The sequence below is a fragment of the Balaenoptera acutorostrata genome, chromosome 1 (assembly GCF_949987535.1).
Source record: "Balaenoptera acutorostrata chromosome 1, mBalAcu1.1, whole genome shotgun sequence".
NCBI lineage: Eukaryota > Metazoa > Chordata > Mammalia > Artiodactyla > Balaenopteridae > Balaenoptera > Balaenoptera acutorostrata.
Genome location: NC_080064.1, coordinates 108,944,203 through 108,957,964, shown reverse-complemented (window position 1 = coordinate 108,957,964; position 13,762 = coordinate 108,944,203).

The following is a 13,762-nucleotide window of genomic DNA, read 5'->3' as shown; positions in this document are numbered from 1 at the left end:
GTGAGGAGGCTCGGGCCAGATCCGGAGAGAGAAAAATTGCTTTTATTAAGTAGCAGAATGGGGAGGGAGAATCGGAGAAGAGCATGAAAGAGAGAAAAGCACGAACATCTGTAGGTGTCCAAGAATAAAACAGCAAAAGCAGTGTGAATATATTTACCTTCAAAAAATGACGGGAAGTGCAGTGACTGCCAGCCGGCCTGTGGCGCATCATGACCGCACGGTGGTTAATACTATGTGGTGGCCGCAGTAATCTCGGCTCAAATCCGAGCTATAGCAGGGTGGTGTCTGTGACTGGTCTCTCGGTTTGCTTTTTTTTTTTTTTTTAACATCTTTATTGGAGTATAATTGCTTTACAATGGTGTGTTAGTTTCTGCTCGGTTTGCTTTTAATGCCAGCACCAGCTACGCCCCTTAAGAAGCGGTCAGAGAGCGGAGTATACCGCCGGCCACACAGCGCGATGCGATCAGAAGAGGAGTAAATCCCACGGTGCACAAACCTGCGGGTGGCCTTGTCTCACTACTGACCAGATAATGTCTCTAAGGGTGAAATACAGCCTCTCAAGGAGGCTTGTCTGTACGTTCCGCTAATTAAATAGTGCCGTCATTACCATTTTTCTGGTAAAGATAGTTCAAGTATCAGTGTTGGGTTTTTTCTAAACGTAAACGAGGTTTTAATGAGTTTACAATAAAATGCAAACTAGTTGTCATCATCTACACCAGCTTGTCTCCATCCATCATCTACTAATTTTTATGGGAACAGTAAATCATTGAGCTACAGTTCACATAGAGTTAAAAGCACAAATCTTTATAGCATAGTTTTTTGAATTTTAGCAAATGTAACTATTACCCAGATCAAGTTATAGAATATTGCCATCATCCCAGAAATGTCCCCTGAGCCTCTTTCCAGGCAATTCCTACTTTCTCTCTCTTAGTTGATAACTATTTTGAGGTCTATTGCTGAAATAACTATTGCCTGCTATTGAAATTCAAATGAATGAATGTATTTTTTTGTATCTAGCTTTTTAAATACAACAATATGTTCATTAAACATAACTATATTACCGTGTATATCACTTCTTAATTTTGGTATTATTGAAGTAATTTTGGTGTTATCTGTTGTTATTTGTTGGATATTCTTGGTGTTTTGATGAATATTCTATACCAATCTTTTTGTATACTTGTGCATTCATAGAAGTACTGCGACTGCTGGGTCATGGAGTAGGAACAAGGTTAACTTTATCAGAAACTGACAAATAGTACTCTGAAATGGTTTCAAACCAGTAACTATGGTTGGAATTTCTCTGCATTCCAGTGCATGGGCTCCACTCTGGCACTCTTCTGGCTGTGCCTTCTTCCATTAGGCAAGGATCATGTGGAGCCAAGAGGACATTCCCACATGGTGCCCATGTCCTCCCTCCCCCATAGGGCTGTCAAATGTGTAACGAATCCCAGAGTCCCTTGCCCAAGTGTCTTTTAGCTCATGTATAGAGACTGTGGATCTTTCTTCCTCGCATTGTCAAACTGAGGGCAAAATGTACCTTTGTTTGTTTGCACTCAAACCTAGGGCTTGTGGGCAATGTGACATCAAGAGACCACTTTTTAGGGAGAGCTAGTGGATGTAGCATGGATGTGTTGGAGTTGCAGAACACAATCTGGTTCCAGCAGGCCAGTAGGCAAGTGGTGATGGATGTTCTCACCATGCTTCCTTTTTCTGGTGTGTCACTCCAAAAAGTATAGGAATTCTAAAATCCTATACATTCAGGTGATTATAAACGTATAGTTTTCAAAGTAAGAGAATACAATCTATTTCAGTTTCAACTGAGTTTTTTTTTTTAAAACTTGATCAGTAGCTTTAAAAAAGATAGACACAAGGTAGATGCCAAGCTTGTCACTAACATTTGCAGGTGCCAGTGCAAAAAATAAAAACAGAGGCATGAAAGCTGCTCACACTCTGAGGTTGGAGTGCCAAGATAGTTTATTTCATATTCTGTTCCAGGGGGCCTTGAGTACAAGAAATATGGAAGTCAAGTTTTAGTCCCAGACTAACTTGAGAAGTCATATAGGAGGTCCTCACTGCATTAAGCTGGGGCCCCAAAGTCTTAAGCCCTCAGGGGTAAGGGTCATCCGATCTAGTCCTGTCCTTTCAAATCACAGGGCTCTTTGGACAAGGCAGCCTTGGTGCCACAAACAGTATAAAGAATAAGAAAGTTTTAAAAGTTCATGAGAAATCGTGGCCACAGACTTGACCTCTAGCAGATTTAGCCTTGAGTACCCACAGCCTGGGTAGTCTGAGAAACCATAAGACAGCAACTTGGTGTGTTGTTTCCCAGCTGGTGACGAACCCCAAGAGCCTATTAGAGGAGAACATATTCAGAGGAAAATATATTCATTCTAGGGCTGTAGAGGTGTCTACAAATAACATTTCAAGAGAATCAACTAGTATCTAGAATTCAGTTATAAAATATAAGAACAAAATCTCATGTATTTGGAATTTTAGAAACACTTCTACCAATCCTTGTATCAAAGCAGATGTTAAAATTAGAAAATATTCTGTATCAAACAAAACTGAAAATACTACGTATATGCAGAAGGTGCAGCTAAGCCAGTCTTTAGAGGACAATACACAGATTTAAATGTATATGAAATTTAAGGCTGATTTCTGAAGAGCTAAATCTCCATCTCATAAAGTTACAAAAAGAATAACGACAACAAGAAAAGCAGATAGGAGCAGAAATTATATATAAAACCAGGAATTTTCAAATTAGAAATAAATATACAGAAGAAAAAGTATAAATGGTTGGCTCTTTGAAAAGATTACTAAAACTGATAAAACTGTTAAGATAGAAGAAGGAAGTCATTGCTGCTGAACCTGTAGACATATGGGAACAATAAATGAATCTCATAAACACATATATGCCAACAAATTAAAAATTTGAGAGGAACTGAACATATTCCAATAAGGATTCTAGGGGGAAAAATGAGCTAGTCCTACAAGCATTACATTTTTTAAAATCAGAATTAAAAAATCTTCCTGCAAAGAGAGCTCCAGAACCAAAAAAGTTCATTAGAAGAAATGATTCCCGAGCAAATAAATTCCAAAAGTATTAAAAGATGGCATATTTTCTCCAACTTATTTTATGAGTTTAGACTGGAACCAAAAAAAGGCAATGTAAGAAACAGAAATTATAGGTCTTATTGCTGAATATAGCTGTAATTTAAAAAAAAATAATCAGCAATGTATTAAAAAAGTATATATCGTGACAAAATTGGTTTTATCCTGGAAAATAGTTGATTCTTGTTAGAAAATAAATTAATCTAATTTACCACATTAACAATGTAAGGGAGGAAAATAATAATCACTAAAATACAGAACAGGTGTTTGAAAAAATTCACCATCGATTTACCATTTTTTAAAACTTAAGCATAATAGTATAGAACAGAACAGACCTAATCTGCTAACGGGTAGTTTCCAAAACAAAAACAAAGAAACACACAAAAAACCTTCAGCAAACATTATAGCTGTTGATAAAATACCGGCTTTCCCCCCTCCCCCAACCCTTACCAATCAGGAACCATCAGGAATCAGACAAATAGGCCTCACTCTGACCACATCTTTTCACCACTGCGATGGAGATCTTAGCTAGTGAGGAAAGGCAAGAAAAAGAAAGAAACGGTATAAGATGTGAAGATGACCAAAAAACAAATAACCTAATCAAAATATGGGCAGAAGACCTAAATAAACATTACTCCAAAGAAGACATACAGATGGCCAAGAGGCACATGAAAAGACGCTCAACATTGCTAATTATTAGAGAAATGCAAATCAAAACTACAATGAGATATCACCTCACACCAGCCAGAATGACCATCATCAAAAAATCTACAAACAATAAGTGCTGAAGAGGGTGTGGAGAAAAGGGAACCCTGTTGCACTGTTGGTGGGAATGTAAATTGATACAGCCACTATGGAGAACAGTATGGAGGTTCCTTAAAAAACTAAAAATAGAGCTACCATATCATCTAGCAATCCCACTCCTGGGCATACATCTGGAGAAAAACATGGTTTGAAAGGATACATGCACCCCAATGTTCATTGCAGCATTATTCACAATTGCCAACATATGGAAACAACCTAAGTGTCCATCAACAGATGATTGGATAAAGATGTGGTACATATGTACAATGGAATATTACTCAGCTATTAAAAAGAATGAAATAATGCCATTTGCAGCAACATGGATGGACCTGGAGATCATCATACTAAATGAAGTAAGTCAGACAAATATCATATGATATTGCTTATATGCGGAATCTTAAAAAAAAAGATACAAATGAATTTATTTACAAAACAGAAACAGACTCATAGACTTAGAGAATGAACTTATGGTTACCAGGGGGGAAGGTTGGGGGGGAGGGGAGGGATAGATTGGGAGTTTGGGATCGACATGTATACACTTGAAAAAAAAAGTAAAGATGAAAAATGAATACTATAACTATTTACATATATGAAAGATAAATTACTGGAATTATTAAGAGAATTGAGTTTATCTGGTATATATAAAATTTGAAAATCAGAGGAACTGAGCTAAATTAAGGGTTTAAGAAACAAAGGTATTAAAAACGTTATAGGGGCTTCCCTGGTGGCGCAGTGGTTGACAATCCGCCTGCCAATGCAGGGGACACGGGTTCGAGCCCTGGTCTGGGAAGATCCCACATGCCGCGGAGCAGCTGGGCCCGTGAGCCACAGCTACTGAGCCTGCGCGTTTGGAGCCTGTGCTCCTCAACAAGAGAGGCCGCGACAGTGAGAGGCCCGTGCACCGCGATGAAGAGTGGCCCCCGCTTGCCGCAACTAGAGAAAGCCCTCGCACAGAAACGAAGACCCAACACAGCCAAAAATAAAATAAATAAATAAAATTAAAAATTAAAAAAAAAAAAAACGTTATAAATATTCAACAATTGTAGCATACAGTTCAATCACATGCACTGCGGAGGGGACAGGTTAGAGGTTACCTACTGTAACCAAAATCATTTCAGTGTGGATTAAGTACCTAAAATGAAATGAAACCTAAAATGATTTTAGTTGGTATTATGTAGCAAGGTATTTCCATGATCTCAAAGGTAAGCAAGGATTTTTAAAATCAGACAAGAAGACTAATTCTTAATGAAGAGACTGATCAATTTGAATACATCAAGCATCTCTGTTCATCAAAACACAGAATAAAGAGTAAAAAGACAGGTCACAACTTGGGCGAATGTATCTGCAGTCAGCATAATTAACTGGTACTGAAGATATTTAATGAAGTCTTACAAAACAAGAAGAAACAGACAGACAGACCTATAGGGAAATCAACAATGTCTTGGGGCGGGGGGAACCCTTTATACGAGAAAATCCAAGTAGCTAACAAACATGTATTGGTGCTCAAATTCATTACCAATAAGGGACATTAAAAGGGAACCCAAATGAGATAACATTCAGATTGGTGAAGAAGAAGATGGAGGAGGAGGAAGAGAAGAAGGAGGAGAAGGAGGAAAAGGAGAGGGGTAGGGATGGGAGAGGGGGAGGCAGAGGAGGAGGTGAATGCAGAAGAAGAGGAGAAGGGGGTGGAGGAGGGGCAGAGGAGGAGGAGGAGAGGAAGAGGAAGAAGGAAAAGAAAATAGGAGTGGGGATGAGGTAGAAGGTTATTACCTGTTAAAGTGTGGGAGGAATTGAGGAATTGCCATCGTTTTATACTAAAAATGTGGAAAGACCATCGCAGAATATGGAAACTCTTGAAAATGAATAAATCATGTTTTTCTTCAAAACAGAAAGGGGAGGTAACTCCCAAAATGTCACTGATCTTTGATTTTACCCAAAATGTCAGTGATCTTTGATTTTAAACTACTGTTAGGTAGGGGAATCCTCCACAGATTTTGGGGAAAATTAATCACTCCTAGTCTCTCTTAAGGTTGCCACACCCCTAGTACCCTCAAGTCGGAATCCTTTAGAAGGAACCTCCAAGAGCTATAAAATAAAACCGGATAAACATATCCCAGATTCTGTAGCTCATTTTCCCTTAAAAAAAAAAAATATATATATATATAAATTTTCAGGCTAACACCTGTTGATACGCATTGCCAGGTACACGGGATCCTTCCTGCAACACCGACGGGCCCCTGGGACACGCAGAGGCCGAGGTGGCTGACGATGTGAAATTTAGCACAGTGTCCGGTGCACAGAATCGAGAGGCCTCTCCCCACCTCTGTGCAAGGCCTTCTTTTCGCATCTCCCCTCCTGCCCACGCGGATTCCTCCCCACACACCTTCCTCTTCCTTGGGCTGCTAGCGCCTCCCTGGACACTGAGGTGTCTGCCTGGCCCCACAGATGCTCTCCTTCTGGGACCTTCCTCTCTTGATCCTCGCTCCCCGGTGAGACGTGGCCCAGCCGTCAGCCCAAGGTCCAGAGAGCGAATCAGTGACCTGATGGCTCTTTGGGTTCCTAGGATCTTCCAGGAGAAAAACTGCAAGTAAGGTGGCTGCTGCACTGCGAGCCAAAGGCTACTCTGTGTACCCGAACGCCTCACGGCCACAGGGCTCTGCAAAGCCCCAGTTTAGCTCAACTCTTTATAGTCTTCTGCTCAGAACCGCCTTGAGGATTTTAGTTCTCATTTTCCTACTCCTGGTGGCCAGAACCACGGAAGTTTCGGACTTGACTATGCACCGCGCAAACAAGGAGGAAGCGTGAAAAGTCAGGGAGGGAAAAAGAAGAGAAAAGCACTGTGCATTGGCCGGGAATCGAGCCTGGCTCTCCCGCGTGGGAAGCGAATGTTCTACCAGTGAACCACCAATGCTTCTCTCTGTCCACGTCTCTGACAGCTCTCCAGAAAGCATCTCCAGAATGACCGAAGAACCGGTGGCGGGGAAACAAAAAAGTTCCAAAATAGGCTTACCCCTTTGTCTTTGGAAGACAGAGCTCACAGACTGACAGGCACCCGAAGCAAAGGCTTGCGAAAGAGACTCGCAATCAGGCAACAGCATGAAGTGGGGACAGTCAAATGAAAATATCAAAATATCAGTTCAAATGAAAATATCAAAATATCAGTTTTGTCAGCTCACATCACAACTCTGATCATTTCACCCATTGATACTTTTCTAAAAATAAGTCCGCTCCTTATGTAAGCAAAGCACCAAAGCCTATACCTCATATGCATCTCAGAGTCACAAATGCTAAAACTCAGCACAACATGGAGTCCAATTTAGGAGATTAGATTCCCCCATATAATCAAACATTGATTGCAAACTTAATATTAATTACTCTTTTAATGATTATGATATGTCACATATCCATCCAAATTCTTTGAACCATAGAACAGAACCCTGCAGAAAATAATCGGAGATTCATCCAGATCCCTTGTTTATGACCCTAAACCTTTAACTGTCAACCTCAAATTTTTACCTTAGAGAATCTGAGAAAATGATCTAACTTGCTAGGTTAGGCAAGTAAAATTATTTTTTTATTAAAAAATTTTAATTTATTTTTGAGACTTTTAAATATACAATTTTAAAGGTTACTTTCCATTTACAGTTATTACAAAATATTGGTTATATTCTCCGGCTTGTGCAATACATCCTTGAGCCTATCTTACACCCAACGGTTTGAACCTTCCACACCCTCACCCCTGCGTTGCCCTTCCCCCCTCACTGGTAACCAGTAGTTTGTTCTTTATATCTGTGAGTCTGCTTCTTTATTGTTATATTCACTAGTTTGTTGAGTAGTATTATATATATCTACTTTATTATCTGTTGATGAACAATTAGGTTGCTTCCATACCTTGGCAATTGTAAATAAGGCTACTACGAACATTGGGTTGCATGTATCTTTTCAAATTAGTGTTTTTGTTTCTTTCAGATATATACCCAGGAGTAGAATTGTTGGATCTAAAATTCTAATCCAGGGAAGAAATAAGAAACAGAAGCAGAATTAGACTGGAATTAGTAAAGAGCCAGAATCAAAATAGAGATAATGAAGAAACACATTGATTAACGGAGTTAGTTCTTTGTAACTGTTTTTTTGTACACGAATAATGAGTCAGTCTTGTAACCACTATAACAATAATATGTGTCTACTTTTTAAGGTGTTCAAAGTATTTGGATGGATATGTGACATACCATAATCATTAAAAGAGTAATTAATATTAAGTTTGCAATCAATGTTTGATTATATGGGAGAATCTAATCTCCTAAATTGGACTCGGTGTTGCGCTGAGTTTTAGCATTTGTGACTCTGAGATGCATATGAAGCATAGGCTTTGGTGCCTTGCTTACATAAGGAGGGGACTTATTTTTAGAAAAGTATCCATGAGTGAAATATTAACATATTGGTCTTCTGATGAAATTGAAATACGGAGAGATTTCTTTCCCAATTTTTCCTGGGGGAAATTACACTGAAGGAAGGAACCTGGAGGGGGGGCTCCCCCACATGTTGGGACTTAGGAATCATTATGACTTTCTGAAAGATAGGAGCTGCAGACGTGCAGTCATGCTCCTCTTGCTGAGAAGCCAAGCTAGGTGGAGGCTGAATCGTAAACTTGAGCTCAACAAGGAAAACAACCATCCCCTTGACCTTGAAGAGCTTTGGCTCTATCTGCCCTCTGCCCAACACCCAAGACACAAGCCAGCTCTGGCCAACACGTTTTCATTTACCAACTACATCAACCAGATCTACATGTATTCCCACACCTCTTTCTAAACTACAAACCTGCATTTTCAACTCACAATTCCTAAATCACAAGTCAATGTCTCCTATGCGTCTCAGAGTCACAAATGCTAAAACTCAACATACCAGTGAGTTCCCTGTCAGCATCACACACCACCCTCTGCCTCAACACTCTGTGATCAGACCCAGGCACAGTGTCTCCCAAAGAGTAGTGTGCACTGTCTCTCAAGTGTTTCAGTCAATCACCAAGACAACACCCAGATCTGTTCCTACCCTTACTTAGTGTGTTTATCCTCACTGCCAACCACCCTGTTGTCCAAACCAGATCTTGCTACCCTCTTTGGATATACACTCTCATCCTCCTGGCACAGAAGTTTATGTCCAGTATAATCAACAGATAGTGCTTAACTTTATTGGGTGCACTACTGGCTTACTGCCACTCTATGCCTACACTCTTCCACCCATTAATACATTAATACATTCCATCCGTTAATACAACCAGATAAAAAGCCGGCCTCCCTACAGCCAGTCTAGTCTACACTAATCCATTTGCCGCACTGTATCCTGAGCGACCCTTCCACAGCCTAAATCTGGACATGCCTGTTGCCTAAGGCCACCTAGTGTCCCCATATTCCTTCACTAAAATGTCTTATTACCTCTATGACATGTACTCTACTTCCCCCACTCCTCATCATCAGAATATCTCTTGCCAATTCTCAAATCCAACAGCAGTGAAGTACTTGACCTGTCAGGAACTCTCTCACTCTCAGGGACTTGCTTCTCTCTACAGGGGATGGTCTTTCACAACTCCCTCTTCGTTCTTCAAATTCATTCTCATCCTTCAGGTCTCAGTTCAGAAGCTTTTTTCCTCTGGAAAGACTTTCCTGACTGTCGGAATTGAATGTGTGATGTGTCAACTTTTATTTTGGCATTAATTGTGTTCTAACAAAATCACATTTTACTTGACTCTGTCTTCTGAAGACGTATTTTCATATGAAAAAGATTCATATTTCCCAGAAAACTAAGGTTGTATATGTAAATAAAATATTCTCAAGAGGTAGCACAGTGCCTAGCATAGTTTATAGTCTAGGGTTGTTAAATAATGAAAGAGAGAGAGAGGAGCAAATAAGGAAAGTTTCTCTCTCTCACACACACACACTCACAGATAGACAAAAGAGAAAATAAATTTAGTTAGATAGGCAGAATGATTAGTCTGCAAAGTAGCAAAACTCCAGCAGAGCAATTGAAAAGGGTAGAGAATACAATGATCAAGAATAAAGTTTTGCTTGAATGTAAGGTAGTAAAAAGACCTTGAATGGATCTTCAGAGTTGAAAATAAGTCAAGAGCTAGAAAGGAGAGGGGAAGGATATGGTGTGATGTGGTGAATGGAATAAACCTTGGAGTGAAAATTTCACTTATACTCTTGTGTAGCTCTTGTAAGACACAAGAGTCTGAAAGCTGCCCATTTTGATCCTTAGGCTTTTCTAGGGACTTAAAAGAGATGCCAAGAGAGGAGAGAGGCTCTGGGGCTCTGGAGTGATTGTGCGTGGGTTAGTGCTTGGCCTGTGCCAAGCTAATTGTAAACAAAAGAATAAAAAAGGAATAATTTGGATATCAGAATATCAGACAAGGCAAAGGGCAAAAGAGCTTTACATTAGACGGAAGAGTAAGATTCTAGCATCTACCCAGAATCGAATGTAATCGTTTTTCTCTGGCATGCCCTCTTCAAGTGGCCAAAGAGGGTGGGGCTAAAGGGAAGAAATCTTGGAGTGAAATTTTCACTTATTCACCCTTTTGTAGGTCTCTCTCAAACACAAGAGCTTAAATGCAGGGCCATTTGATCCTTAGCCTTTTTCAGCGACTCAGAAGAGCATCTTATTTGGTTAATTTTATTTATTCTGAAGAGAATAGATTAAATTCACTTAACTGTCTACTCTATTAAATTTTGTTATAATTTATGTTACTGTAATTGAATCAGGACAGGAGGAAATTAAATTGCTTTAAAAAAAAGCCTTAGGAGGAGAGAGGTTTAATAGTCACTCAGATCTGGAGTAACTCAGGCACATCCCCAAACATCCAGCCTCCCAGACCGTTCCTGAGTCCTGAATGCCTGTTTAGGGAAAGAACCTGTGCTTGTCTCAAGATTGGGGGGAAAGGGTTTGGGAGGCACCAAGCAATGGGAGGGCAAAGAGAATGCATCCTCAGTGAGGAAATGAAGTCCAGTATTTTGATTTGAATGCTGCAACTTGATGGTGTTTCCTGACCTAAGCCTCCTACACAAGGCTTTGCTCTGGGTGTGGTTTTTTTGGTGGGGGGGGAGGGGGTTGTTCTGCCTAATAAAGAGGGCTGTATAAACTTATTTTTAGAACTGGCTTTTCAAAGTCCTTCCCGAGACCCTGCCTGGTGACACCTAGTCTAGCAGTACAGACCAAGGCATTGGTGGTTCAATGGTAGAATTCTCGCCTCCCACTCGGGAGACCTCGATTCCCAACCAAAGCATAGCTTTAGCTGCGGGGCTCTTCCCGTTATAAGGAGCTGATCTCGACAGGAGTACTTTTGCAGCCCTCTGAAGCCACGAAGTGATCGCGCATGCGCTAGTGCTACAGGGCAGAAGCCACCTGGCGAGAGCCTGGCTTTGAAGCCCCAAGTGTGTCTGTCTGCTGGATCTCTGCGGTTTGGAATACTTGAAACTGAAACCATTGTTACTACCTATCCTTTCTCCTATCCTATCCTTGGACTACATCACACGTGGAGTGAGGATCAAGAAATGAAGGTCACTGAAGGACAGTAGCTGTGACGGGAGAGTCGTCAGGGGCCCAGGGAGGCGGACGCTTGTGGGGAGGAATTCGCGTGGAGATGAAGGAAGTTGGGGAGCGGGACCTCTGACCTTCCTGGGGAGGCAGGCCCTAGTTTGCTGGTCTTGGTAAAATTAAGAACAAGGATGAGCCCCCAGTGGAGAGGCGCACCCACGAGAAAATCATTTTAATCTTGCCTTTTGGTTTTATACTCCACCACTCCAATCTTCTGGTCAGTAGATCTTTGTTTTTGTATTATTAATACTCGTTAGAACTGTTTGAGGATTACAAAAACATCGAGCACATAGCAGAGTTGTCATATTCACTCCTTCTTTGCACACAGTTTCCTCTATTATTTACATCTTGCCTTTATGTGATACATTTCTTACAATTAATAAACCAATATTGATACATTATTATTAACTAAAGTTCATGGTTTGGGTTAAGGTTAACTCTCTTTTACTATCTCTATAGTTTTGCCTTCAATGTCATATAATTAGAATCATACAGTATGCAGTCTTTTCAGACTGGCTTTTCACTTAGTAATATGTGTTTAAGGTTCTTTTGATTATAGTCCATTTCTTTTTATTGCTTAGTATTATTCCATGTTTTGTTCAATACGTTTACCTATTGAAGGGCATCTTGCCTCCAGTTTGGGGCAGTTATTAATAAAGCTGCTTTAAACTTTCGTGTGCAAATTTCTGTGTGGACATATGTTTTCAACAGATCTCTGTAAATACCTAGGAGGAGCACGACTATTAGATCATATTGTAAGGCTATGTGTAGCTTTTGTAAGAAACTGCTAAACTCTCTCCCTAAATGGCTGTATCATTTTTCATTCCCACAAGCAATGAGTGATGATTTCTGTTGTTCCACAATCTGCAGTAGCATTTGGTATTGTTAGTTTTTTGGATTTAACCATTCTAACGGGTGTGTAGTGGTATCCCATTGTTGTTTTCATTTGCAATTCCCTAATGACATAGGATGTTAAGCATTTTTTCATATGCTTTGTTGCCATCTGTATACCTTCTTTGGTGGGATGTCTGTTTAGATCTTTTGCAACTTTTTAAACTGGATTAAAAATTTTTTTCTTGAGCTTCCGTGGTGGCACAGTGGTTGAGAATCTGCCTGCCAATGCAGGGGACACGGGTTGGAGCCCTGGTCTGGGAAGATCCCACATGCCGCGGAGCGACTAAGCCCGTGAGCCACAATTGCTGAGCCTGCGCGTCTGGAGCCCGTGCTCTGTAACAAGAGAGGCCACGATAGTGAGAGGCCCGCACACCGCGATGAAGAGTGGCCCCCACTTGCCGCAGCTAGAGAAAGCCCTCACACAGAAACGAAGACCCAACACAGCCATAAATAAATTAAAAAATTTTTTTTTCTTATCATTGAGGTCTAAGAACTCTCTGTGTATTTTAGATACAAGTCCTTTATCAGATACTTGTTTTGCAAATATTTTCTCCCAGTCTGTGGCTTGTCTTTTTGCTCCCTTAACTGTGTCTTTTGCAGAGCCGAGATTTTCATTTTAATGAAGTCCAATTTATCAATTTTTTCTTTCATCAATGGAGCTTTTGGTTTCATACCCAAGAAACTTAATGTCAAACCCAAGGTCACATAGATTTTCTCCTATGCTATCTTCTGGAAGTTTTATATTTTAACACATTCCTTTTAGGTCTATGAACTATTTTGAGTTACATTTTGTGAAAAATGTAAAGTCTGTGTCTAGATTTGTCTGAGATTCTCTTGCAGCTTGGCTTCTGCATAGAAATTATGTTATGCCATTAGATGCACTCAAGAGAAATTGCGGAAGTGAGAAGAAGCAATTTTCTGCAGCTGTTGCTGGTGGCACGTAAGGTTATGGAACCATGAGTGTTTAGACACACCTGTGACTGGCAGCCGTATTCTAGTTTCTAGTCACCTTTTTAGTGCTCTTCAGTGGCAGTAAATATTCCACTTCTCTATGACCTGCCTCACTGCTCCCCTTCACTCCCCCATACTAAAACCTCTAGGATAGAAGGCCATTGGTCTTGCTTTCCTTGACAATTTCCTGTCCATTGCTCTCTTTCCTTCAGTGGACATTTATTCTCATATCCACAAACAACTAGTAGAATGGCATTCATATGAGCCTTTCCCCAAAGCTGTACTTTGAAATTACCCCAAATATCCATCATTTGTGACATGGTTTTACATTAGTGTAATGCTTATCAGTAACACCAAAATTAAGGTGTGAGAAACTCAATAACATACATATATATCAAAAACATAATGTTGCTTG